Source organism: Aquila chrysaetos, chromosome 11 (genome assembly GCF_900496995.4).
Source record: "Aquila chrysaetos chrysaetos chromosome 11, bAquChr1.4, whole genome shotgun sequence".
NCBI lineage: Eukaryota > Metazoa > Chordata > Aves > Accipitriformes > Accipitridae > Aquila > Aquila chrysaetos.
The window spans coordinates 27,874,810-27,901,324 of record NC_044014.1 but is presented as its reverse complement, the minus strand read 5'-3'; the positions used below and the strand labels follow the sequence as shown (position 1 = coordinate 27,901,324).

The following is a 26,515-nucleotide window of genomic DNA, read 5'->3' as shown; positions in this document are numbered from 1 at the left end:
GGTTGGTACTGTGTCTCTGAGGCTTGCTCAAATAGAGAAATGGCCTCTAAACTGTCAAGCAAATTAATGCAGCGATGCATGGATGTTTGTGACCAAGAAAATAATTTGAGAAAAATGGGCTCAAATATTAAAAGAGCTCATCGTGATGTGGCTGATTAATCATTTTATTATTTCACAACAGAAGAAGAGACTAGTCTGGTTTTCTCTATATTTATATATATACACACTCATATGTTCCTGTCCACCACCACCCTCCTCCACAGAGAGATTTCGTAATATTTGAGGGGACAAATTCTTGCTGAAGTAAACAACACAACTGTCGATAACTGATGAAACCAATCTATGCCAGCCAAGGATGTGGCTTTCAAGTCATTCTGAGCTCTAGTTTTCCAAACCTAAATAAAGAAACTTCAGCTTTTTACAGCTCTGGGTTTCTTCTTTCCATGTAATTCCTGTTACTAGTGAGTATTTTGTACCTTTATGTAACTATTGCACTTCAACACTAAGATTGGCAGATCCTTCATGCTATATTATAACCAATGTACAAACTAGTTTGCTAACATATGAAGTAAGGAAGACAAAACTAGAGGATGGGCTAACTGTAAAGGCAAATTTCTCCCCTCTGAAATTTTGCCTGTTTTTAACCTTGTGTTTAGATTAGTTTCTGTTTCCCAGTTAAAATACTAGGCTGCTCACTTCCGCAATGAAGTTTCTTAAATTGGGGAAATATTCCCAAGAAATATTGTAAAAAAACCAAAAAAAACCCACCAAACCCAACAAAACCAGTGGTAAATGAGGAACAAGATGGGGCCAAATATAGGGGCCGAAAACAATTTGTGGTAGTGAGACTACATTTGGAATAATCAATACTTCTCCTTATTAAAACTGTTACCTACTTCCTCTTCATTAATATTGTCCTTGTTTACACGTGCAGCCAGGCCAAAGATTTTTCCCTCCCTCCGAATATAATTTCCTGCTATTGACAGACACGTTCAAGTGCTGGATGTGTGTATGTCTACATGGCATGCTGCAGGCAGAGGCGAGCCTTCTTGGCCACCATCCAAGCCAGCTGTAAATGAGCCAGCTCCAAACTGGAAGCTGTGTAAGCACAATTAGCACAGCAGTAAGCCTGATCTAACACATCCTGCCAAGAGACTGAGCTTATTAGCTCAAGCTCAACACAATGCTAATGATGGATATGGGGCTTCTGGTTTGGCTCCACACAGAATGTGGCCAGCTGAAGATGAGCAGATCAAGCTCGTATCTACCCACGAGATACGGTATAGGTACGTGTTCTCTAGGGGTATACCCCTCTAGCACAAAGGACTACTTGTTTCACTCTAGAAGAACTCCCAAAATGCTCTGACTGCAAACCAACAGGACCCGAGGTGTGCGAGCAGATGGAGGGAACGGGGGTCTCCAGGTGAGCACTTCAGAGACAGTATGAGGAAAAAGGCACCAGGTAAGAGACAGGCACCAGAAATGCCAGAGGTGGGAAGGGCAGGGCAAAGTACTGCAAGACTCTACAAACTGATAAAGAGCACTCCACCTCTAGCTTCCCAGCTTCTATCAGGTCCAGGGCAATAATGACAAAAAAAACCCCACATTACCATATAGAAGATGTTAAATGGACTCTCTGCATGGGCAGACATCCGTCCCACCAACCAATGAAGAATCCACTCCATTTGGTGGACGTTTGAACAGTCCAAAAGAGGAATGTGCTCAGAGAAGAAAATCTGTTATCAAACTGGGACCTGAGAAAACAGTGTTCCTCTGATGCAATAGCTTATATTAAAGGAGCAGTGATAATCTGGTGGTTGGCAATAGTTTCTAAGAGAAACTTATGGATTCAGAGCAAAATGAGACAAAAATCAAAGGGTAGCAATTAAAATCATGGTGAGGGGGAAGCATGTTCTAAGAAGAGCGCCTGAAGAGACTGGGAATGTTTACATTTAAAAGAATAATAATAAAACGGTCATTGCTAAACTATATTAAATAGAAACCAGCCTACAGAAGTTAGTGAGCTTCTGCCCACCCAGTAAGAGAGCACATGAGCAAGAGGAAATTCCATTAAATTAAAGTGCCCCATTCAAAGGCAACAAAAGGAAACACCTTCTTATTCAGCATGTAATTATTTTGCTGAGTTCTCTGCCAACCAGACTGTTGCTGTGACAAACACCTAGTATCTTTGAAAGGTGGTGTTCGTGCCTGTTTTCTTCTTCCTCCCACTCTATTTGTAAAGCTGTATTTTTACTTTTCAGCTGTTTGAGCTTTCTGCCGTATGGGACAGGTATAAGCAAGTATTCTGCGTTCTGCAGCTCAATTCGGTTTATTTTCACTTGTGAGATTTTAGATTACATTGTGTATATGGAGGCTTTCCGTGATTTGTTCGCTCAAAATCTTTTCCTTGAAAAGCCTTAGTTTGATCTGTGGTGCAGACTACACATTCTCAGCAGAGTACAACTAGTTTACACACTTGGCCCTGATCATCAGTTCGAGCTATACACCTGCTGGCATTTCACACAGTGTTTGCCGCACTCTGGTAACACAGATCTCAGTCATACATATCTTCATGATTCAAGGCAGCATTTGAATCACTGATAGGTGCTTCAAAGGAATTTTTTTTCCTCTCTTTTCCCTGTCCTTTCATAAACTTCTAAAAACATGAACAAGTCAAACTGGATTAATCATACCAGGTTAAGAGATGGACTTAGCTGTAGACAAAAGAAAAACTGAGAGCTGAGATTACACTTGCATTGTTCTTTTGTCTTGAGAAGGAAATAAGTTTCTCTTTCTCTTTTCCCACTTGAAAGCCTGAAAAAGAAAGCTATGCTATCAGAAATACCAAGGCCTAATAAAATGTATGAAAAAACAGTTGTACCTTGAATTTTCTAACTTCAATAAGATTAAATAGAGGAATTTAGTTAAATATTGTTCAATATGAAACATATTTAAAAATCCACAACAGTGTTATTATTACAAGTTAATTTAACCTTATTTAAAATTTGTCAGTCATTTAAAAATACATATATAATATATAATCATCAACCATTAACAGACTGTTCCAAAACAAGATCTCAACTTACACGCACATATCTAATATATCTAAAATATATCTAATATATACATGTGTAAGCTCTACAAGTCAAATCAACCATTCAGTCCCTTTCCTTAGATATGCTTTCAGTGAAAAGATACAAATTCTTGGCTTGTAAAGCAGCTGATCTAAAATACCCTAGAAGAATACATTTCTGATATGTGGAAGAAAACACTGAGGAAATAAACAAGATTAAGGGGAAAAGGGAGGGTAGAGAAGTAAAATATTTGCCAGTTAGCTACAAATACTTTTGTATTGAATGAAAATAAATATTCAATCAGTATATTATTTCTTTTGGAAATACTTCTTTGCACAGAGGAATGTAAGCTAGCATCCTTTATAAGGCTGTAAGAATCTTGTCCGTATCACCATAAAATAGGTTTAGTACAGGATACAGCAGTCTCCCATGCAGTCACATGAAAAACACAATACTTGAATACTGATTCTATTTGGTCTTCCTTCAAAGCAATACTTAATTTAAAAAACAAAACAAAACAGAAGCCATCTGCCAAAGGAAGTACCTCAGACTAAAAGGCCTGTCTACACTCCGTATGCGTACATTGCTTTTTGTTTAGACAAAATAAAACCAAGATAAACTGCAAGGTGTCTGGAAAAGGTTCTTCTATTTTTAACCAATACTGTCCTGCCAGTATCAATTCATTCAGATAGAGACTCCTTCATTAAAAATATAATTTATTTTGGTTGCTTTTCACTCTGCTGAAGTGACATCTTTCCCAACCACTGTCAAAGGCAATTAAGAACACAGAGCTTCTGAGAACAAGTTTCAACCATGATTCCCATTGGCCTGCCTAAACAAAGTTTCCTTATAAAGGTTTGGGAAGTCTTAGATAGCAAGGGGCAAAGCCAGATGGCATGAAAACTATTATTCAGAAATACGTTTTATCATTGCAAAATCGTAAAAAGTCTTTGCACATTCTCATAAAGGCACAGAAGCTACAAACCAGTGAGATATACTAAGGAACAAAATAAAACACTGGAACATCTCCCCAAAAAGGAAGCTCTTGTACACTATTTCCACTACCTAAAGAGGTGGATTTGTGGCCCTTTTTCACCTGAAACTTAAGGTATTACAGCATTTTACTAAAAAGCACAACACTGAAGACAACTCAAGTAAGAAGTTACCAACAATTTACTTCATTATCCTGTACAAGATTTCTTGGGTATTTCTCCACATTTCTGTGTGTTCACTTGGAGGGAAAAAAAAAATACAAGCAGATAATGCGTAAGTTAAAACACAGTTTGCCTTTGAATCATGGCTTACTTTTACAAAAGATAGCTTATAAATACTAGAGCATTTATATTTAAGCTGATCATTGAAACAGTATGTTTTTCCCCACATATAGCAGTCCAATAGCTTCAGGACTACTGCTTAGCTCCATACCATTCCCTCTCAGTCGACTGCTCTAGCTACAGACCAGTAGGTCCCACCATTCTAGACTAGACCAATCCAGAAGACTTTGATCAATTATCATAGTATGTGTTTTATGTCACAGGATCCAAGAGTTTTCAACTGATAACCACTGAGGTAAGCAGTGGGGACTCTTCATTTTCCAGTTCCCACTCCAATACTGACACGACAAGGGGCAGAGCACACAGAAAACAGTGGCAACATTACCAGTTCGGCTGGCTACCTGTTGTGGTTTAACCCCAGCCAGCAACTAAGCACCATGCAACTGCTCACTCACTTCCCCCACCCAGTGGGATGGGGGAGAGAATAGGGGGAAAAAAACCCCCAAACTTGTGGGTTGAGATAAGAACAGTTTCATAGGACAGAAAGAAAGAAAATAATAATGATAATAATAACAATAATAAAATGACAATAATAATAATAAAAGAATTGGAATATACAAAACAAGTGATGCACAATGCAATAGCTCTCCACTCGCCAACCGATGCCCAGTTAGTTCCCGAGCAGCGATCCGCAGCCCCCAGCCAACTCCCCCCACTTTATATACTGGGCATGATGTCACATGGTATGGAATATCCCTTTGGCCTGTCTGGGTCAGCTGTCCTGGCTGTGTCCCCTCCCAGCTTCTTGTGCCCCTCCAGCCTTCTTGCTGGCTGGGCATGAGAAGCTGAAAAATCCTTGACTTAGTCTAAACACTACTTAGCAACAACTGAAAACATGAGTGTGTTACCAACATTCTTCTCATACTAAATGCAAAACATAACACTATACCAGCTACTAGAGAGAAAATTAACTCTATCCCAGCCGAAACCAGGACACTACCTTCAGATTCAAAGAATGCCGCAACTCAGTTTTACGGATTTGAAATTGCAGAAATGCAAACAAGCGACTCAAACATCAGTGGCCTAGACAGCAATTGCTGTACCGCACCTGCCTACCCTTATAGCACAGGAGTACTTCCAAAATTATCACTAAAACCACCTCAACCAGTTCTTCCCATCTTCTTTTAGACAGGAAGGTGCCCATATTTTCTTATATCTATTTCTGTCAACAAAGCCGGTTTGGGGAGGGACAATTTCCCCTCCTCAAACCTCCAGCCTTTTTTCCTGCTCTGTCTTTGCCTTATTCTTCCTACCCTAAGACCTTCACAGCTATTCAGTTCATGGTTTTCCTCTTGTTCCTTCTTTCCCTTCTTCTGTTGTCCAACATTTGTGTTGCTGTGTCCACACAGCTGCGCGAGGGTACCGCAGGAGTCAGACGATATGGCACCTGTGGCAATCAGACATTACGTATTTTATTGAAACAAAACAGAAGTCTTACTTCATTAAAGTAAGTGATGCTACTCTTCCACACCAGGAGAATATCATTACATAATTAGTCACACTTAAGGATGGACTTCAAAAAGTTTGGTAGAGGAGAGAAGGCAGGAGCGAGGAAGTGCTGTCAATGTGCAGAACCCAAGCCCTTGCTCAATTTCAGATCTACCGAGGCTTCTCTCCAGTATGCCAGGGCCTGAACTTAGGAAAAAAATCTAGTGTTTTGTACTTTACCAGAAAGCTCTATGACAAACTATACTGCCTTTTTGTAACTTCTAATGTAATTAATAATCTGACTCAACAACAAGCCCATCTTGATATGGTTATAAACCTTCCACTGACCATGCCCTGAGCGGCCTCATGGAATACACAGCCACATTGCTGGGGTGATTTTTTGCCATGGCAAAGCTGGAACAAGCAGTTCCTACCTCTGGCCGCTTGTGACCAGCTCCCCTTGCTCTGCCCTCTCCCCACCCCTCCTGGTAGCATTAGGACAGCTTTATGGCACTGTGTGGCGAACGGAGTTGGTTAAGCTAAAAATAGTCCATTCATCCTCTCCCTCCTTCCCCATTTTTGCCGGGTTATTTTTAAAACGGGTCAGTTCTCTGCCCTTGTTCAACAGGCAGCTCAGCTCGGCTGGAAGTGGAAAGGAGGAGGAAGAGAAAGAGGACAAGAAGATGTATCTCTGCCAGCCCAGTGGTGTAAGAGGGACTGCAGGGTCTCCTTCAGCCCACCTTGCCGCTAAGACATAACATATCCATGACATTCCAGAGTAACACAGAGGTCCTCACAGTCCCAGTTTGAGTTGGCATTTGCAAAGTCTCAAAAGGAGTACATGCTATTCCTACAATTAGAAAGGAACGGTTTGCATAATCTTAACCCTCATATCCCAGGAGCCAGAACTAATACCATGCTTTTCTGATTTGACTTGGGGATTCTATGCCACCGCAGCAGGACTTAGGAAATGGCTCTTCACTGTAACCTTGTTTGAGTGCTCATCTTTTGTTTGCATTACTCTAGCCTGCAAGATGACAGCTATCAAGTCAGATTACTAAATGCCACTCACAGTGACACATGCCAAAAGTAAACCATTAAGACCAACTAAATAGCAGAGTCAGACTTAATGTGTAGGTTGCCAGGTATTACATTAAGTAAGAAGTAATTCTACACAAATTCAGCAGTTAAAAAAGTGCCAAATATCTTTTAACTGAAATATCTTTTAACTTTGTTTAAAAAAAATAGATGAATTCTTAAAATTCTTTGGACTGATCAGATAAAAACTCTTTTGAATTCCTAAAACACCCCCACACCTAAAGTGTAATGAATTTAGGCTGCCAAAGAAGGGGGGGAGGGGAAGATTTAATAATTAAAAAAAAAAAAAAAAAATCCTCCTAACCCCCCTGTTCTTTCTGTGTGTTTATGAAGCCTCCGGAAATACCATGGCAAACATTCCAGCTCTACAGCAGTGAGGCCACGTGACCTAAAGGCACAGCAAGGAACTTCTTTCCCAAGTTTCTTCATGGAACAGAAAAGTGATTTTTATTTTATTTTTTTAAACCAGGATCCAAGTCTAGGGACATCTCCAGGAAATTTTCAGGAACACAGTTTTAAAACAGGGTGGTTTCTTGGTGTGGGGGTTTTGGTTTTTTTTGTTTTCTGGTTTGTTTGGGTTTTTTTAATTATTATTTGTTGCATTTCTATGCCTGCACACATTATTTTTATAACAAAAGACCAAAGTCTTAAGCCTATATTTGGGGGCATAAAATACAGTATCCTCTTTAAAGTACCACTAAAAACTATTTGCAATGTCCTCTAAATCTCCTATTAGAGTTACAATCAGTACTATTTTATTTCTTAATACAGCCAAGATCTTTTACCGGCGAAAATTATGGCAGTTAAAACCTCTCCTCCTTCTAGTATTCCAGTATGATTTCAGTTAGAACTATTAATGAAAGGATTTATACACATGAACTTTGCTAAACATTATGGAAAAAGTACTCAAAATGTGAACTTGAATAACAACCTTCCATTTTTACAAAAAATCATGTGTAAGTACTTGGAAGTAATTGTTTAAAATGTAAGAGTGTGGATGAATCATAATGTAATAGTTGAGCATCAGTTGAAATTTGTGTTTTGTCTTAAAAGAAAATAAGAAAGCATCACCGTACAAAAAGGAAAACAGTCCTGCAGTACAAAAGCACAGCAAATGGCAGGCACACACCACTAACTTGCTTTCGTAGCCATGTCAGAAATGCTTCTAATTATCAGAGGTAAAAGAGGGATGGCATTTCTGCTAGAAGCAAGTTTTACACTTTAGTCTTTCCTCTCCCCTCTCTTTCAGCCTATAAATATTAGTCTTACACATTTTTCTCCCATACAGCTCTTGAAAAGGTTGAGTTTTTCAAGGCTGAGAGCAGACAGAAATGTTCATCAAGAAATGCCTTCAGGTCAACTGTCTGTAGGTCATCAAAGTGCAGCACTGAAAATATGGATGAGGAGGAGGTATATGAGCATGGTAGAAGAGATTAAAAAAAGAACAACAACAACAAAAATCTATGTTCTGATGACCATTAACTTTTTTCCTTTTGGAAATGGGTTCAGTTATCATCCGTGCACCCTCACTGGTGACAGGCACAAGGGTACCGGCTCCTCCACCCCTAATTTCAGCTGCATTAAAAATAACTACAAATACATGAGAGTGTCTTTAATGCTATTTCCCAACATGAGGAAATGCTATGGGGATATGACAAGGAGTGAAAGTGGAGATGACCCACACAACAGTGTAGGGAAAGGCAGGTGGTCCACAAGAAAATTAATACGTAGACCAAATTCTTGAGAAGCTCTGAACTACACTGGAAATAATGCAAAGATGAGATTACCTATTGCTTTATAAAATACTTAAAACATTTTAAAAGAAAAAAACTAATAAAGCAAAAGCAGCAACAGAACAAGTTTGCAAAGATTATTTTTCTTAAGGAGGCGACAGAAACCCTGGAGTGTCCACCCCTGTGTTTTTTTAATTCTGTGCAACAGCTGGACATGAGCTATTGAACACATTATTGAAACTACTGTTCATTTCTACTCAAGCATTTCTACTTTGTTTATTATAAATGCACATTTATTGGCAGCAAGTAGAACATATTATTGCTCTGTTTTATAGCTCGAATGGCTCATGCAACGAGTAATTTGTTTGTATTCTGTATCAGGATCGATATTGTACCAGGGATAGCCTGAGGAATGTTTATGCTGAGGGCTTTGCTTGCAGTGTTTTGTTGTTGCAATCAATTGACCAAACAGGACTGCTTCTTAAAACAACAAATAAACTTTGATAGTGACCAGATCGGCCCTTAAAGCATAAAACACAATGCAGTGCCTGGAAAAAGACTTGAAGGCCCACAAGTGTTTTTAGCGCCTGATGGTCCATAAAGCTTTCCTACCTGTGTATTTCCCACCGGCCTTTCTTCCTCTTGGTAGCTGGGGACTGTTTCCTCCTCAGTGCCCTCACATAACAAGATTCATTTTCCTGCAATAAAGATACAGACACATCATGCTTCTGTTCTCCTGCATAACATGGCAGCATTTGAAGAAGCTCACTGAGCAGATCTGAAATGAATGAAGAGCATTTAGGAGTCCCAGGACCAAGCCTGGAGGACCAGATCTGAGACTGGATTGGGGTTCCAGCCCAGCTCTGCCACCTCCAAGCTTTTGAGACTCACTCTAGCACTTTTAACTCTTACCGGTTTTCTTGCCTGTAACAATGAGATGAGGAAAAGTGAATAAGCATTCTGCCGAGGTATATATCAAAATTTCCTGAGCCAAATGGTAATTTTTTTCAGTTAAAGGTCATGCTGAAGTCTCTTTTATTCTCTCTATAAAGGGTATTCACTGACTGTTGTGAGCTAAGTGCCATTAAAAAAAATAAACCAACCCCAAACTCCGCTTAAGCGCATACACCAAAATACCTCAAAACCACCATCCTGTCTGTAGCAAAACAAAGCAAGTTTATGGATTACGTTGGCACAGCACTGTGACTTCTAGGAAATGCTTTTTAATTATAAAGAAAGACTGCAAGGGGAGACAAGGGAATGTTTATGGGCAGAGTGTATTTTGTTACATGCTGTTTTAGCAGGCAGACAAGGTGTCCTTACAGCCTTATACTACTAGGCTCCAAAACTCAGCAAATATTGAAGAAAGGAGCACTATGACTACATTTTGATTCTCTTTTGACTAACTTCCAAATAACTGTCATGCAAAAGAATTTTCCGTCAAACATGAAAAAGCAACTATTACGGAAAAATAATAAGGCACACAATTTGTGGCCAGTCCAGGTTGCTCCCCAAGGACCAGCTCTGGGAGCAGACGCTTCCATAACAACTCGTATGATGCAAAAGTCACAGGTGACTTAAAAAACACAGAAGAAAAACCTCAAGTTATTACACATAACTTGTTAGTCACATTCAATATTTGTTTTGCAGTCATATTTATTCTGTTCACTGATAATTCACAAAGAATAAAAACATGCCTGAAAACCATATGTTGGAAACAGTCCTCCCACCCCGACACATACAGTGCCACCAAGGGGCCGTCTGCTTCAGACAGGAACTCTGCTGGTTTCCTTGTCTCACAACAAACGGCAATTTTAGAGAAGTTACATATTGACAGGCACCCTGGGTGAATGATTGGCTTTTAAGGCCTCATTGAACTGTGAATGTTTTCCCCCAGAACATATTTATTCTCATCCAGAAGTTTTCCCCAGTGCTTTTGTTCTGCTTATACAAGCCAGGAAAAACATGTTAATTGACTCAGATTTAGTATGTGTTAACATGACTTTCTCAGCTAATGCAGACTGGGTCTTTAATGAAGTTGGAATTAGTTATTTATCCAACTTCTAAGTTTGTTCCTTCAAAGGATAAACTTTTGTTCTGTCTGCCCCAGGAGCTGGATACCAGTCCAGGTGCCACGGGATGGGACTTTGGCAAATTGGGCTGTAGCATTTACTTGGCAGCTTAAACTTTACCTCTCACTTCTCTCTCCTGGATGCTTGCTTCCAACCCTGCGTTTGCGCAGCTGCACGGTCTCGTAAATAGCTGTGCCAACGCAACGCAGGGAACGGGCACAGGGCAGGAGTGCTCAGCCGTGATGGCAGAGGGTATGAACAGAGGCTGCTTAAACCAGCTTGAACTGCACTGCTGCAACACGAAGCCAAAGCTTCGCTCCCCTCCTCTGTGCTTTAGTTCTGCCCATCTGTAAAACTGGCACCACAATTCCTACTTTGTTTTAGAAAGCACCTCTTAAAAGGGCTACCCCATTAACATTTCTGTGAATTCACATTACAGACCACCCACCCCTTTGGCAAATCAGGTCCAAGCTTATTCTAAGGACACTGGCACTGTCCCCATCAGCATCTGCTCCCGGGTTTCACCATGCAACCAGCTTCAGGGGCTGTACCGTCTCCCCCACCGCCGTCCCAGCCTGTTCCTGTGCCCTCACGCCAGCCCCGGCCCCTGCCAGCACACTTCACAGGGTTTTGCTCTGAACTGGAATCAGTTTCTAAAAATAAAATTAGCTCTTTATTAAAGCCTGATCCGTTCTCTCCTTCTATTTCTAGGAAGATGCCTCACTGGCACAGTATGGGGGTGGTGGGCTACACCTGAAAATGACAATAGATGGGTGGGGAAGAGGAGACAACTGGGAACACCTTAAACCTGGCATCAGCCACCCTTTCCAGGTGCGAACCCACAGCCTCCTCGCTGTGGCACAACTTGATGCCGCACAATCTCCACCCTTTTCACATTCGTAGCCAGTTCACGTCCCGTGATGCAGCCGCATGAGCGGACACTGGAAAGCACCAAGTCCTTCCCACAAATGCCCACCGGTGCCCAGTAAGGGAGCTGCTGGGTGGGAATTGGGGAAGAGCGAGGAGGGGAACAGGCAGCACTCTGGCTGGTGAATATTTCCTGCTCTTCCAGATCCAGCAGAGGGAGCACAAAAACGCAGGTTTTTTGGCCAAATGCTTTTTTGGCTATGAACCGCTCGATGCTTGAAATCCCAGGCACTTTGTACAAGATTATTCCTATAATAATGCATATGTGGTGCATTACAAGCGCATAATAGACAAAACCCTTGCTCCGAGTAGATTACACCGTAAAAATCAATACGGTGAAGGAGACAACCAACGCAAGCAGGGAAGGCTGCAGAAGTTGAGGAAGGAGAGGCAGCACAGCAGGGCTGCCAACTCTGGTGATTTTTCGTGTCTCCTGCAATACTAGGAATTTTTCCTGAAGTCAGCTCTCCAAAGTCTCATCATCACATAAAAATTTCAGCTTTCAGATTTTTGTTTGTTTGTTTTAAAGGATGTATCCCTAGGCTTCCAAAGTTCAAAAGCAAAGCTGTAAAGGTGATTAAGGTAAACCCCAAAGACTCAAAAACTGGAAAAGAAGTACGAGAATGCCCCAAATTTGTTGTCTGTACATCACAGGCAAAACAATCTCAACTCAGGGAATTTTACTTTATTTATTGTCAATTAACACACTTTTAATTATTGTTTCAGGAGTTGAAGGAAAAAAAGGAGACTAAACAGTTCAGCAAACACTGAGGGAAACTATTTTCTTCTGCCATCCCAAGGCTCAACTTCAGCCAAACACCTTTTCTCCCCCGCTTCGCTACTCTAGCCTCCCTTGTTTCTGCCATGCCTTACACTGGGTCCAGCCCAATGCCTTTGGTGAGGCAACAGGCAGCCCAGGAGGCTGCGGGTTGTGGGTGCAACGGTTTCTGTCTGCTCCTCCTCACTTCTCATTTGTCCTTCCACTGCTCCTTGCTGCTTCACTCGATTTCCCCTGTCCCAGGCTGGACTCCTCCTCCACTGGCCCCAGTCCCTCAAGGCTGTCCTCGCTCTGGGCTGGGGTGGCTGCAGTCCCTCAGGGGTGCCCTCACTCCAGTCTGGGGCAGCCACAGTCCCTCGGGGGCATTCCTGAAGCGCAGCCCAGGTGATGCCCTCCACCCCTGCAGCCCCTGCCACCAAACCCAGCAATTTAAGCCCAGTATACCACGCAGTTTCAACATTTTTCTTTTAACATGGCACTCTGGTTCTTAGTGACTTTGCCAAGATGAATCAATGGAAAAGGTCAAAGTACGTAAGGGAAACAGCCAGAGCAAACTCTGCATCACGGCAAGTCTTAAAATTAAAGCATGTAAGAAACACTGAAGGGGGAAACTGGAAGAAATCCCAACAGGGAAGCAACACAGAGTTCATCTTTAGGCCTCCTACGTCTCAGCCCTATCATTGCAATGGACTTGGGTCAAGCATAAGCAACTTTCCCTGGTTTCTCATCACATCCTGGTCCCACCTGGTGGCTGCCAGTTCTTAGAGATGGGTTTATTACAGATCTTCCTGGACTATCACAGATCTTCCTCAGCCTCATCCTCGGAGAAAAGCAAGAGGGACCCCAGGGTATCTCACTGTCTACACCTCAGCACTCAGCCTGTGCTGGACTTAAATAACTGTAAATAAATAAAATTCTAAGGGTAACCAAGAGCAAAACCTTCAGTTTCCATACACAAAATACCACTTGGCCTCTACATACCCAAACAAAAATGAAGAGATAGCAAATACAAAACACACACACAGAGAAATTCTTGGAAAACAGAAATACTGCAAAGATAGACAGTTAAGTATGCTGTACAATCTTCTTATGGAAATACATAAGGCAGGTGCGCTTCAGGGTATTTTTCTACTTTCACAAGTTATTTCCAAGTTCCAGCATTATTCTCCTTGAACTGCAGAATATGTTCAAACTCAAAATTCCTGTAAAACCACAGTGTGTCGGCAATCCCAACCTCTCATTTATCCAGAGCTGTAACTGGGTCATAAGTGAAGAACAGAGAGTGCTGTACTTCCTAAATAAGCTTACTGGTCAACAGGCGTACTTCTGCTACATGGGAAAATGTTCAAACTTCTACATAGTGTTTAAATATTATATGCAGTCCTTGTTAGGTATCATAGCCTTCTATCAACTTGGGAGTTTTTAGAAACTTGGGCTTTTTTTAAATTCTAAAGCAACTCAGAATCAACACTGAGTGTATGCCTGACGAGCACTGGATGCCGTCCTCTGCCAAAAAAAGGGGTAGACTGCTAGTTTTTTATGAAAGAGAAGAATAAAATGTTGCTAAAGTAAGCAATGCAAAATAGGTGAGGGGTTTGGGGCGGCAGGGGGAGAAAGAGAGAGACACTAAGCTCAAAGCAGGTTGGTGTGCTCCTTTCTTGGGCAGACACGGGCTAAGGAAGGAGAATAAAGTTGGGAAGAAAAGATCTGGGGGAAAGGAAGCAGAAGGAAGAGGGGCAGAGGGACTGCAGCTTCAAACTGACAACTTTCAACTTTGCCTACACCTAGACTTGGTCCTCAGTAATCCTTATTAAAATGAGAACCAAAAGCACACGAACACATCCCACCAACACGCAGCAGCCACAAGGTTGTAAAACACAGACATTCATCTGATGGAACAGGAAGGATGAACGCTCCTTCCAAACGCAAGCAGCAGAAAGCCACAGAAAGCGGCCACGCTGTACTGAAACCCTCCGTGTTCCCCGCCTGGCACCACCAAACACATCCTCCTCCCTGCCCCAGCAAGCCCTGGCATCAGCCCCCTGCCTGCATCCCACCGGGGCTCTCCGCGCCCCTCAAAGTCCCAGGCAAACCCTTGGCCAGCTCTCCCACGCTACAGCATTTCTTCCCAATGCAGTTTGTTCCCAAAACAGGTTCTTGCAGGGCAGATCGCGGGGGGCTCTGATGGTGAAGCTCGCCATGCCGAACGCCGCAGCCGCTTAGACATGCCGTCAAACCTGTGGTTGCTGTATAACATTGTGATCTCCTGGGACACTTTCCAGGCTCACCCTGTTAGACAGTATGGTACCAGGGTAGAGCAAAAGAAGAACAAATCGCAGTAGTAAATATTTTCATTTTTTTGCCTGTCGTTCCCCCCCCCCCCCCCCCCCGTTTTTCACTGGGGTAGAAGCAAAAGTTTTGTTTATTCAGTCACCTTTTCCTCAGTTAGTTTTCCTGATTTTTAACAAAAATTTAGCTTTAATTTTTTCTTTGCATAAACAGAAATTAATCCATCTCAAAGTTGAATTTCACATTATTAAAACAAAACAAAACACAAACCACAAAAACCAACCGTAACTGGAGTACACTTTTTCTCGGATATAGAAAGCCATGAAGTTGTAATTTCCTTACTTCGAGATGGAAGGGAACATTAGGCTTGTGTCATACCCTCCATATATAAGACCTAACAGGCACAGTAAGCAATATCATGATCTTCAGTTTACAACAACAACAAAATCCTTTGCTTCTTCCAACTTGTTCCACAAAAACCTCATTGCTAGAGGAACCACTTTTTCAGTCTGGCTCTCTTCTCCACGCTGCATGTAAACTTAAGACGGGCTCCGCGCACCTAAAGCCCCCAGGCCAACATCGCTGTTGTCCATGTCTGCTCTCCTGCCACAGCCCTGGAAACCCTCAAGCTCCCATGGCAGCACCGCACCTTGCCTCCCTGCCAGCCCCACGCTCCCGATTTCAGGGGCTGCACATCGAGTCAGTAGGCTGGATCAGGGATCCAGCACCAGGAGGAAAGAAGGGGTGTAAGCAGACACAGGGAAACAGGACTGGGAGGACGGGCACTTCGGTGCACCTTTGTGAAGACACACGCCACAGCTTTGCTGTGAAACAATAACCAGATGCAGGTGGCTTTGGCCCGAGCTGAAATAAGAAAGATTTGGTGTGTCTACGCTGTGCAAGGGAGTCAGCCCAGCGGAGCTCTGCACCCCTCCCAGCCCGGCTGCTCCTCCTCCAGCGCTTGCTCCAGCCTAGCAGCACCGCAGCCAGCAATAGCACAGATCAGCCCAGGAGCAGATGAATCCAAAACAATTAAAGTCTGCAATTCGCTATCATTTCACAAGCGACCATCGTAGGAACGGCTCCTACCTAGTCCGCAGCAGACAGCAGCATATTAGACTGCATGTGTTTATAGCAGAAGACCGAGTTGCCAACTCACAGGCGTAGGATAACGAGCACTATTAACCTTGGCTTAAACTGAACCATTGTTCTGGAAATTGGACATCTCTTGTAAAATCCCATTATTAGAGACCATTTGCCATCTATTTCCGTAGCAACTTTTTTAGTTTGTTTTGTTCTATTTTAGAAAAATTTTCCCCTTCCCTTTCCCTTATATCCTATTGTACTTACACAGCCTTAAACAATAACCCACTCAAGCACAGCCATGGAAGTGATTTGAAGGAACAAAGGCTGCTTCTGGCATAGCCAGTGCATCTGACTCTCCCTGTGTACAGCTGCCTGCATATCCTCCGCAGATTTGCAAAGCACCAGAAGCTACTGATTTCCCTTCTGCTTCTCTGGTGTGTTGGATACAAAATAAACTGTAGGCAGGAGTCATCTACTGAAATTATACTTGAAGCATCAACTAGGTACAGGTGAGTCACAAGCAAGTTCTGCAGCTAATCTTGCTAAAGGAATAGGTAGGAGAAGGCTGACCTGAAAAGAAAGCAGTATCCATGAACAAGATGAATTTAAAATAAATAAATCAATCAAACTCCATGGAGGCAGTGCAGTGGAGGCAGAGTGTCTCAGGAGTGTCTCAGGCTCTGCTAAAGAAGATTATTGCCACATCTAGCAGTGAGCACCCACCCAAGTTGTGTGCCATCAACTTAATTCTCAAACGAGACTAGCAGAACAGCGAGACAGGATTAGACATGCTTGTTTTTAACCATTCATTCCTCTCTCTGGTGGAATACTATCAGCACAGCATTGGCATCAAAATTACTACCCTTCAACACGCACAGAGCACATTTTTAATTTTACATGTAGCAGTTATGTCATATGGGGTTATTTATTTTTAAATTTAAAGTGGTAAAACATATTTAATCTGTTTTGAGAAAAGAACAAATTGATTTAGTGAGCAGTTCAAGGCTCTCCCTGGAGACACTCAACCACACTCAGCAATCTGGATATAAGTTTAGACTTTGCTAAAGTAATTTTAATTGTAGGTTGTAAGAAATGTCAAGATAGAAAACATCAAGGAATACTAAAAATTAAGCCATCATCTCCGAGACTAACAAATGTATTCTATTTGGCAGTAGAATATTATTTTAAATCTTTATGGTATTACTACTTAAGCACAGTAGCACAGCAAATGGCTTAGAGCTGAATGTAATACATGCACATTATTTTTGCTTGGGGGGGGGGGGGGGGAGATGAACCCAAAACGTGCATTAAGGGAAAAATACCGGGGTGAAAGAAACTTAAAACACTACACTTGTGATGGTGGTGGTGTATCTTTTCCTCTTTGTTTTATTACACTAAACATCTTTTGTTTATAAACAAAATGTTTTGTTTCATCGTCATCAGAAAACATTCTGCCCTAATACAGTATGAAACAGGGTTGCATATACAGCAATACACATAATGCAGAAAGGGAGCACAAAAGTGAGGGAAAGATGGTTTTTAAAGAAAACTTTAAAAACAAACAAACAGAAACCCACAAAGCCTTAAACGCTTTCCGAGCTTTGTGCCCAGGTTTTATAAGGAAAAAACTCTTCATTTCTTCTTAGCTAAAAAGTCCTTTTTAAACAGTTTTTTCATGTGGAAAGTACCCCCCAACTTCTGTCCTGTATTTTTGAACTGGACCCCCCATTTACTAAAACACTTTTGTAGAACTTGGCTGAAATCCCCCAAATTTTCCTTTGTCCACTTGCCTCAAATAATGATGACAAAAGGGGGCTCTGACCTTAGCAGCAGAAAGCGAAAACCCCTCCAGTTTAACTTCATAAAGCAGAGGAAGTTAAAAATTAGGTGCATTCATTTTCAAAACCAAAGAACAGTATCTAAGAGCTCTTACTGAAGTATCTAAAGAAAACATATATAACCTATCTCCTTCTCCCACATTCTCCTATCTGAAATAAAGTTTAAAGGTCAGCAATGTGAAATCAGGGGCAGATTTTTTTACTGTCCCTGCCTAATAACCTTTTAAACTCGATCAATATACAAATTTCCATTCCTGCCACTACCTTCCACTCATGGCAATGGAGACAAGAAGGGTATTTCACCCCTTTTAGTTAAGTCAGAATGGAACTGACCAGTAAACAGGCATTTGAACAGAAAGCAGTTCAAGTGATTGCTGAAGACCGACATTAAGGAAAACAAGTTCATGTGCATGGAAAGGAAAAAAAAAGTAATTTTAACATCCTATATTGCTGCCAATCAACTCATCAATTAAAAATTACACACAATAATTTCATTGGTTTTAGCCACTGTCCCTAGAAGGCGTGCCAAAACCTATGGATGAACACATCTGTCTCTAAATGGGAAGCTAAGCATTTCACGCAAATTCAAATCTATCCATTGCCAAGTCCTTTTTCTTGACCACCCTCACATCAGCTCACCAAATACACCATAGTCTAACCATCTTCTGTAAGATTAAATGCCACATATGTTCGCTTACACGCAAACCTACGCCCGCACATGGGGTAGCACGGGGGCTATCGCCTGCTTTTCCTGCGTCAGCAGCGCTGTCATGCCAGGGAGGCGCAAAGCAGGAAAACTGCAACACCACAACGCAAGTAAGATGCAGGCAAATACAATTTTAGAGATCCAAGCATTTTATGCAAATTAATGAAATAAAAGCACCGACAGGAATAATTGCACAGATGCCTCAGAGGAAGAGTCATATCTTGGGATCTTATAGCTAGAAGCAGAGCAGTCTTCCCCCCATCTTCCCTTTAAGTCATTTGGTCGCAGCAGACGAGCGCTCCTTGCTGTCTATCACACAAGCTGTTATGCAAGTACTCCCAAACTGGTAGCCCCGGATCCTGGTTTTCTGGTCCCCTGGAGGGCTGCAGGGCAGGGTCCAGGGCCTCCCCTCATGCCAAGCCCTGCCAGGCTGCCCACGCTGAAACTCGAGGTCATCGGCAGCTCGGAGAGGCAGCCGGGAGCAGGCAACGTTGCACAATTTGTGTTCTGTGTGGACATCTGAGCTGGAAAGACAGTCATTTCAAAACAAGCTGAAGTTTGCCTCGGGATCTCCTAAGTTTTACTGCAGGCTGTTCTTAAACTCTTCCACTGATAGCATTTGTAAAACTCTGATTAATTTTCTGTGACACTGAAAAAGGGAGGGAGAGACCCTAAACAAAACCCCAGCCCTGCCTCACTGACTTCACTCCTTACATCCGCACAAACCTCCCCTCCTTTCCCTCCAACACGCCGAGAGCTTTTAACCCATATTAAAGCCACTAAACCCATATTAAAGCCACTAGCATCCAGCCCCAGCTCTGAACAGGTACTGCTGTGGCAAAGGCGCTACTCTGTGAGAGGTGAGCCCTGGAAAATCCTGCTCAGGCACTTTGAGATGTGACTGCCACTGACCGTCTGCCACGTCCCTCTGAGGGAGAGGAGGCTCCCCGCCACGGAGCTGGCCGGGGGGCTCGTGTCCACACCTCCGCTTCGCATGCGCGCGGGGCGGTTCGGCCCGGGAAAGTGCATTTTCGTTAAGAAAGTGGACGGAGAGTTTCAAGGACTGAGGCAGAGGCAAACAATTGCCTTCTGGCAGCTCTTCTCCGGGGGCGGGATGGACATCTGAGGAGGGGTGAATTGGAGGGAGAACAGCTGTTTGCTCAGCGAATGAGTCACAGGACTCAGCTATTAATTCTTCCTCCCAAGAGAATATGCCCCCATGCCAGCCCACCCACCATCCCATAAAACAAACAAACATATAATGGAGGTCAGGGAGGGGGAGCTCAGTAAGAGGAAAGGAAGAAAAGGGAAAAAAAATACCCAAGCATTTAATATTTACATAAGAATGAAATGTTTCATTAATTACATACAGAATCAATTTGCAGCTATTTTCCTTAAATTTCTCAGTCAAACCCACAGATTTGAAGCACTTTGAACTGTGCTGCACCAGTAATTGTGGATGAATATTTTAGATCAGTCTTGAATCACTGTACTGCACACACCAAATGAACTAATAAGCTGCTCATGTGTGGACTACTAATGTATTTTCTTTCTTTCCTAGACAGATGGAGTACAGTCTAAAATCAGTTGAATTGACTACAGGGAATCTTCAGAAAGGCTTAGAAAAATCTTTCATTCTACTGTTTTATTAAAAATACCCCTCAATAGCCTGCATGCATTAAAAAAGAGCCAAGAAGTTGCAGAAGAACCCAAATAAGTTTACAAAGATACGAAGGAAGAGTCGGACATTTCGCATGACTATCGCAACCTCCAGAGAGTGACAATGAATAGTGCGTTGTGAAATGTTATTACAGGACTATTGAAAAGATGGACATCCTTGCCATCTAGACGATATTTATCACAATACATCCATTTATGGGCAGTCATTTTAAATCACACATAGTGGCATATCAATTCTGTAATCTGACAGATGTGTTCTAGTTTACAGAAGCATCTGTTGAGTCATCAGGACATCAGAATAGTTAATTGCACTTTGGGGATGCTTTCAGAGATTAAAAGTTCCCTTATTTCAAGCAAATTTTAAGTGTCCTCATAGATTAAACTCCTTTTTCATATACAAAATTAACATATGCACCCACACTTGAGAGAAATTAATGTATGAAATGTAAAGAATAACGTCCCTGGGGGATTATCTGTTTTCTTCCGCCTCCTGTACACCCTGCCTCACACTGTGCTCAGCAATGTGGAACAGAGAACAAAGATACAACTTGAATGACGCATAATTCTGAAATATAAACTAAGACGTGGCCTACGCTGGCTGGGCGAAGAATACAGAAGAAGCTGCCTTTGGTCAAGAACTTTTAAAAAATGTTTAACAGCTGAAAACTGCTAGATGATGTCTGCTATCTCTTTTTGGCAAAATGCTCATAATTATATTTCAGAAGCCTTTATTACTGTTTATTCTAAAAGAAACGCTGTACAGGCTGTATCTTTCACCACCACAAGAGTATGAGACAAGCCAGGAGAACCACCCACAAGATTAAACATGGGCTGAACGACATTAAGCCGTCCCCCCATCTGAAGTTATACCAGTTGCTTCTTTTATGCAGCTAGGGCCTGGAAGTAAGCTATCTCCATTCATACACCTAATTCTCCAAATATTTGCATGAAAAGATCAAAAAACCTTGTGGAAGACTCCTATGAGTTTGCAACATGTGTGAGCAGATTACATCTTTCCCAATGCTTCCAGCCTGAATCTCCTTGCAACTTTCTAGCCTGTATAGCAGTAGGAGGATTAAGAAAACTTATTTCTTAGGAAGAAGGATGCATCATATAAACTTTGATTTAAAACAATTTAGCAGGGGATTTTTTGTTTGGTTAGTGTTTTACCAAAAAAACAACACAACAAAATGAACCAACCAAAAAAGGTATAATCGGCTGTTTCTCAGACATGACTGAATCTATCTGGTCTGTAGCTCACGAACCACAGGGTTCCATGATTAATTCAATGAACTATTTGATGATGTCGCTCAAGAAGTGATCATAAAGCTAAAGTGCGAGTGCATAACCAAGAGCATCATATAAGACTACAGATACCAACACGGCATCTAGGTTTTGCTTCCTATAAATCCTAAAGCAACAACACACCTCAATCTAAGTAGACTGTTATTCTTTAGTGCAGAGGAAATCAAACTTGAAGTGAGAGTGTAAAATTTCAGACACACAGTGCAATCATGACCATGCTTTAAAAAGGTCCCATACTTTTTAAGTTACAGCATATTCCCTTGCTGCTAAACCAAACTGAGACTGCTGTCTCAGTTGCATTAAATTATTAGCTAATTAGCCCTGAGTAAGGACAACAGTGTGTTGATGCTGGCAAGCTGTGAAAAGAACACTTCAGCAAAGAAGATCAATAGCATTTTTGTCTGGCTTACAATAAGAAAACTGCTGGCCCAGGTTATGAGTTTAAGCCATTTTTCATTTGGCAGACAAGACAGCACTAGTGACAGATCAATACAGTAACTTTATGATACGCTGCTGCTCCTGCAGATGGCAGGACCATAAACAGGCATCATTTTTAAAGCCTCGAGCAATCCATTACTCAGACAGAAACCACCTGACCTTTTATAGTATTTAGACATTCCTACACAAAAAGGAAAATCAGAAAACAAAACAGAGGCAAAATCAGGAGGATAAGCTGTCCTGTGAGACAGAAGGGAATATTAGCTGTTTGAAAGTCAGTATTTAAAGTAGCAAGCTTCTAAGCTATTTGGGAGATCACACTAAAGCCACAAGGTTGGCACCAGGTAACTACTTATCCCTTCAAAGAGAAAATGTTACTGGGGATCAGTTCTTATGTGATGCAATTTTCTTATCTCTATGTTATGTGGGATAACAAAAGAGCCTATTTATTAATCTTAAAACAAACCAACCAACCAACCACTTCAATGTGTCCTTAAAACATTAGATGAGTCACTTTAACACCTGCCATTAGTAAGCATTTTAGAGAATACCGTTACAAATGGGTGGTTATTTTTCCCATATTGCAGTATACACACTGTAGCATTTGCATGTATGGTTTGTTATTCTGCACCAGTATTAGGATTGCCTGTAGTGTTCCACTATTTTAACAAAGGTAAAGGAAAACGAGAGGAAGGTTTTATAATTCTAGTGCTTTTATGGTAAGACCTCTAGTTGAAGAGAATGTAAACGATAGCACCTTAATAAATTATTCAGGCCAGGTCTTCAGCTGAGGACACAGGTGGAGCATCTGGCCCTATATTTACAGTCTTCTCTTTACTATAAACATGAAATAACCACAGAACATGGTGAATTAATCACACCACCAGCTTGCCTCTGCCTCCCCATCTGAGGCTGGTTTGTGTCAATTACTAGAGAAATATCTGCTTAAGCAGGAAACTAATTTTACAAAAGCACATTGGGTTCATGGGCTTTCATCAATACTTTTTGGTTGCTGCAAGTAACTAATTAACATTAATGTCAACATAAAGGATAGAAGGAGGAGGAAAATATTAACGAGCACAATATAAAAACTGAGCTGACTGCTTCTTTCCCATACAGTACTGCCATGCAACTGGCTTTCAGTCCATGCCTGAAAAATGAGTTATTATTAATTTGGTCACTAATTTTACCTTGTATGATGTAAGCAAACAGCACTACATTTTCCCCTTAATTAATGCCAATTATGCACAGCATTAGTTTAAAATACATCAGAATAGGACCCAAACCACAAGTCTTTTGACTGGGCTCCACTCGTGCTAAGAATAACTTGGTGCATACATACTCGATGCGAAATCTGCCAACGATCTGCTTTGCTCCAAAACTAGCCCCCCTGCACCTTCTACAAGATCCTATATACATCAACCTGTGTTAAAGCAGGAAACCTAGGTATTGAATCCATTTTTAAAACAAATGGAATTTCTTTAAACTCAAAGGCGAAGGATGGTTTCAACAGTTTCACATTTATAATCCCACCTCTTTTGAGCACACACAAGGGCTCTTTATACCCAACTGCGCTTAGACATGCTGGCCACCACGCCTGCCAGCCACCAACACTTGGTTTCAACCCAGAGACTCTGCCAGCCTACCTCAAAATCACTGGTGCAGACACACAAAACAGCAGCCCACAATTCTGATTTGCAGGACACAAAATATCCTTAGAGATGATGCCCCCGTGATCAGGCTAAACATGACGCTAAATAAACACAATGGCTTGGGTTTGTCATTCGTTTTTTTGGTTTGGTTTTGGTTTTAAGTAAGCTGACTAGGTTTTTGGTTGCAAAACCCCCACATACTTGTAAAAAAAAATAAAAAAATTGCAGCACTCGGAAATAATTACTGCTTCTTCTTTTACAGTGCCTCAATGTCATTATTCAATTTTAAGATAATACAAAGCATTTCACTCACGCCACGGCATATGGGTGCAGGTAGCAACCCCATGCTGGCTGTTCCAAAACACTGGCTCAGCCTCAGCACATCCCACTTCAGCTGACTGCCGCTTCTGGGAAGGAGGGAAGGGGACTGGGTCTTCTGGAGCTTGGCTGCATGGATACTACCTAAAAGCAGTGTCCAGGAGGAGTGATCACATAACCTGGCATCGGACTACCTGAAGCATGTGTTCAAAAGGGGGGGCAAGAGCATCTGCCTGGAGTAAAAGGGAAGAGAGCCCCTTGCCCTCAAGAAGCAGGAGGCCATGCTCCTCCTGCACACAGAGTGATTATTATTTGCTTTTTGGTGCAATGACTCCTTACTATCTATTTTCTTCAGCACTTCAGCCACTTTTATCCCACTCCTCCACTGAGCATACTTCTGTATTTCTGTTTCTTATGCTTTTTTCTTCTTTTCCCTACATCCTATTGGATCTAAGTTCCAACACACTATTTCCTTCTCAGCAAGGTCCTTACCACGACTTTGATTTTTCCTTAATTTTCCTCTGTCCCTGGTAGGATCTAGACCACACCCTTCATCCCAGACTGGTCTCTGCAGACTCCTGTTCTGTCCTCTTCGATCAAATTCCCTGGACTTTCTGTACTAAGAGAGTTTTAGTCAAGAGGGACATTAACTCTCCTTATTGCTATTGTACTATTAAAATGACATGACCCTTGTCTGAAGATAGCACCATGTGAACACCTTTATAGACTTCAACATTACCACCAATGAAGCGAGACTCCATTGAGGACCTCCACAATTTCTGGTTGAAGAAATTGTACATAAGTGACAAATCCACAAATACAAATGACCGTGTAGCAACTTTGCTACTGTTCAAGAGGTTAATTAAGTTAAAGCAAAGGAAAACCAAAGACAGGCTTCCAACACCACACCAAACTTCCTTGTCATTATGGTTCCAGACTCCAGATTAACTACAAAAACCATACACAACACCTTATTGTCTATTTTTCTTCTCTAGCAAAATCTTGCTTGAAAAGCTGTATCTTAACACTAGCTTCGTATCCATCCAAAAAAGAAAACCGGCTCTTTACTTTGTATTTTGGATACTGCATTCATGTGAGAGACACCTATTTCAGCATAGACTTTGCCACTGTAATAAAATGATAAACTATTAGTTGGATAGTAAAGCATTTGTGAAAGGCACCATCTCTCAATTATGTATAGTGCCGTGATCATATTTAACTCCATGATGGTGACCAGAAGGCAAGATCACAATGCATATATGAATAACATAAATAAGGAGATCAAAATAGCGCATTCATATTACACATTGTTCATACTACCATCCACCAGAACGAACCCTTTCGAGTGTAACAAAGTAAAGGTATTATAATTAGAGAGTTCATAATGCCATTTAATCAAGTGTGGAGCTGCAGCACAGTGGGTTGTATACCAAAGACAAAACCACATGAAGCAGTACAATGCAGAGTGCAAGAAAGGGCACACATATTCTTCAGGGAAAATAACAAGTTACTACAAAGCCATGTTTGTTTCCAAGTACTCAATGAAGAGAGTTTGCGTACTAGGTAATTTTACATCATGAAAATAAGTTATTTCATAAACGGCAAATTAAATATGACCACAAAAATGTCTTTTGATTCTTACAGACAGTAAACCCCAGATTTGAGTTCTCAATTTGCAAATTAATTCTTCATAGTTTTACTGGAAGAATTAATTATACTTCAACAATATTATAATTATTTTTCTACTTCTGGTTATTATTTACGAAGTGCTTTACCATAACTAACCAGTTTCTGTGACACCTCTAGAAGTCTCCATGTAGTGAGGCTGAGACAGGAGTATCCTGAGCTATCAGCAGAACAGCAAGGGTCAAGTGAAATCAGGAATAAAACCGAGGACTTTTCCACAATAGGCCATTTTCCCAGGGGTCACGGTACCCTTGGCACACCTAGCATGAGATGCTTCTCATGATCAAGATCAATGTAACAACCGCTCCTTCCTGTGTCTCAAAACCAGACTGGGAACTACCCTGACCCTCTCCCATGAAACAGAAAAATGTATGCTAAAAAACCCCAAACAAACAAACAAAAAAGAGGTAGTCAGAAATCACTCTTGCAAATGAGAGGGATCACACACTCGCTCACATGTTTTAGCTTAGCCTCCTGACCAACCTGAAAGATCTTGCACACCTACCTGCCCAGGACTCATGTCGTTGGTTGGCAGGAGCGAACGCACCACACAAGGAAGGACCCTAATGACAACGGTTGCATGCTACTCATGCCCCTTTTGATACACCAAAGATGTCCAATGTTCTTCTCTATAGAAACAGAGTAAAGACTACTCCTGCCCTAAGTAGCCTTTGTTTTAACCATACCATAACATTTTTAGGAAAACATGAAAAATAGTTTCCATTTTATGTATGGAGAAACTTGCTTGACAAACACAGTAAGTCAGGAGCACAACCACTGAACGTTCCCAGAAAAGCACGTGGGATTTAGAGCACAAAGTGTTATGGTACAATTGCTATTTATTTCACAGATGCAGCTAAGGAATCCTACAGACCTTAGCTTGATGTTGATTTGGGGCCTTCAGAGCCCGAATGTAATTTTTCATTATAATACATAAATAACAATAAATACACCTAACGTATGTATCTGAGTTACCAGGTAAGTGTAACTTCACACACAAGTAACATCAGGAAAATTAAAGCAGAAAAAGTGACGTGGCAGCACAGAGCTTCAAAAATTACTCTTGGGCAAGC

General features: G+C 41.6%; 1 protein-coding gene across 10 annotated transcripts in view; it reads right to left on the bottom strand.

The window, feature by feature from the left end:
• Window positions 1–26,515, bottom strand: part of ZMIZ1 (zinc finger MIZ-type containing 1) — a 363,277-nt gene that overhangs the window by 229,505 nt on the left and 107,257 nt on the right. For 8 of the 10 annotated variants that reach the window (XR_003925726.2, XM_030030051.2, XM_030030045.2 and 5 more), the window contains exon 3: window positions 9,280–9,365. The exons of 1 other annotated variant lie outside the window; for it this stretch is intronic. The gene's annotated coding sequence lies outside the window, so the exon portion shown is untranslated. Of the gene's footprint in view, window positions 1–9,279; window positions 9,366–15,529; window positions 15,541–26,515 lie in introns of those variants that run through there. One more of the 10 variants, XM_030030047.1, reaches the window with a different exon arrangement.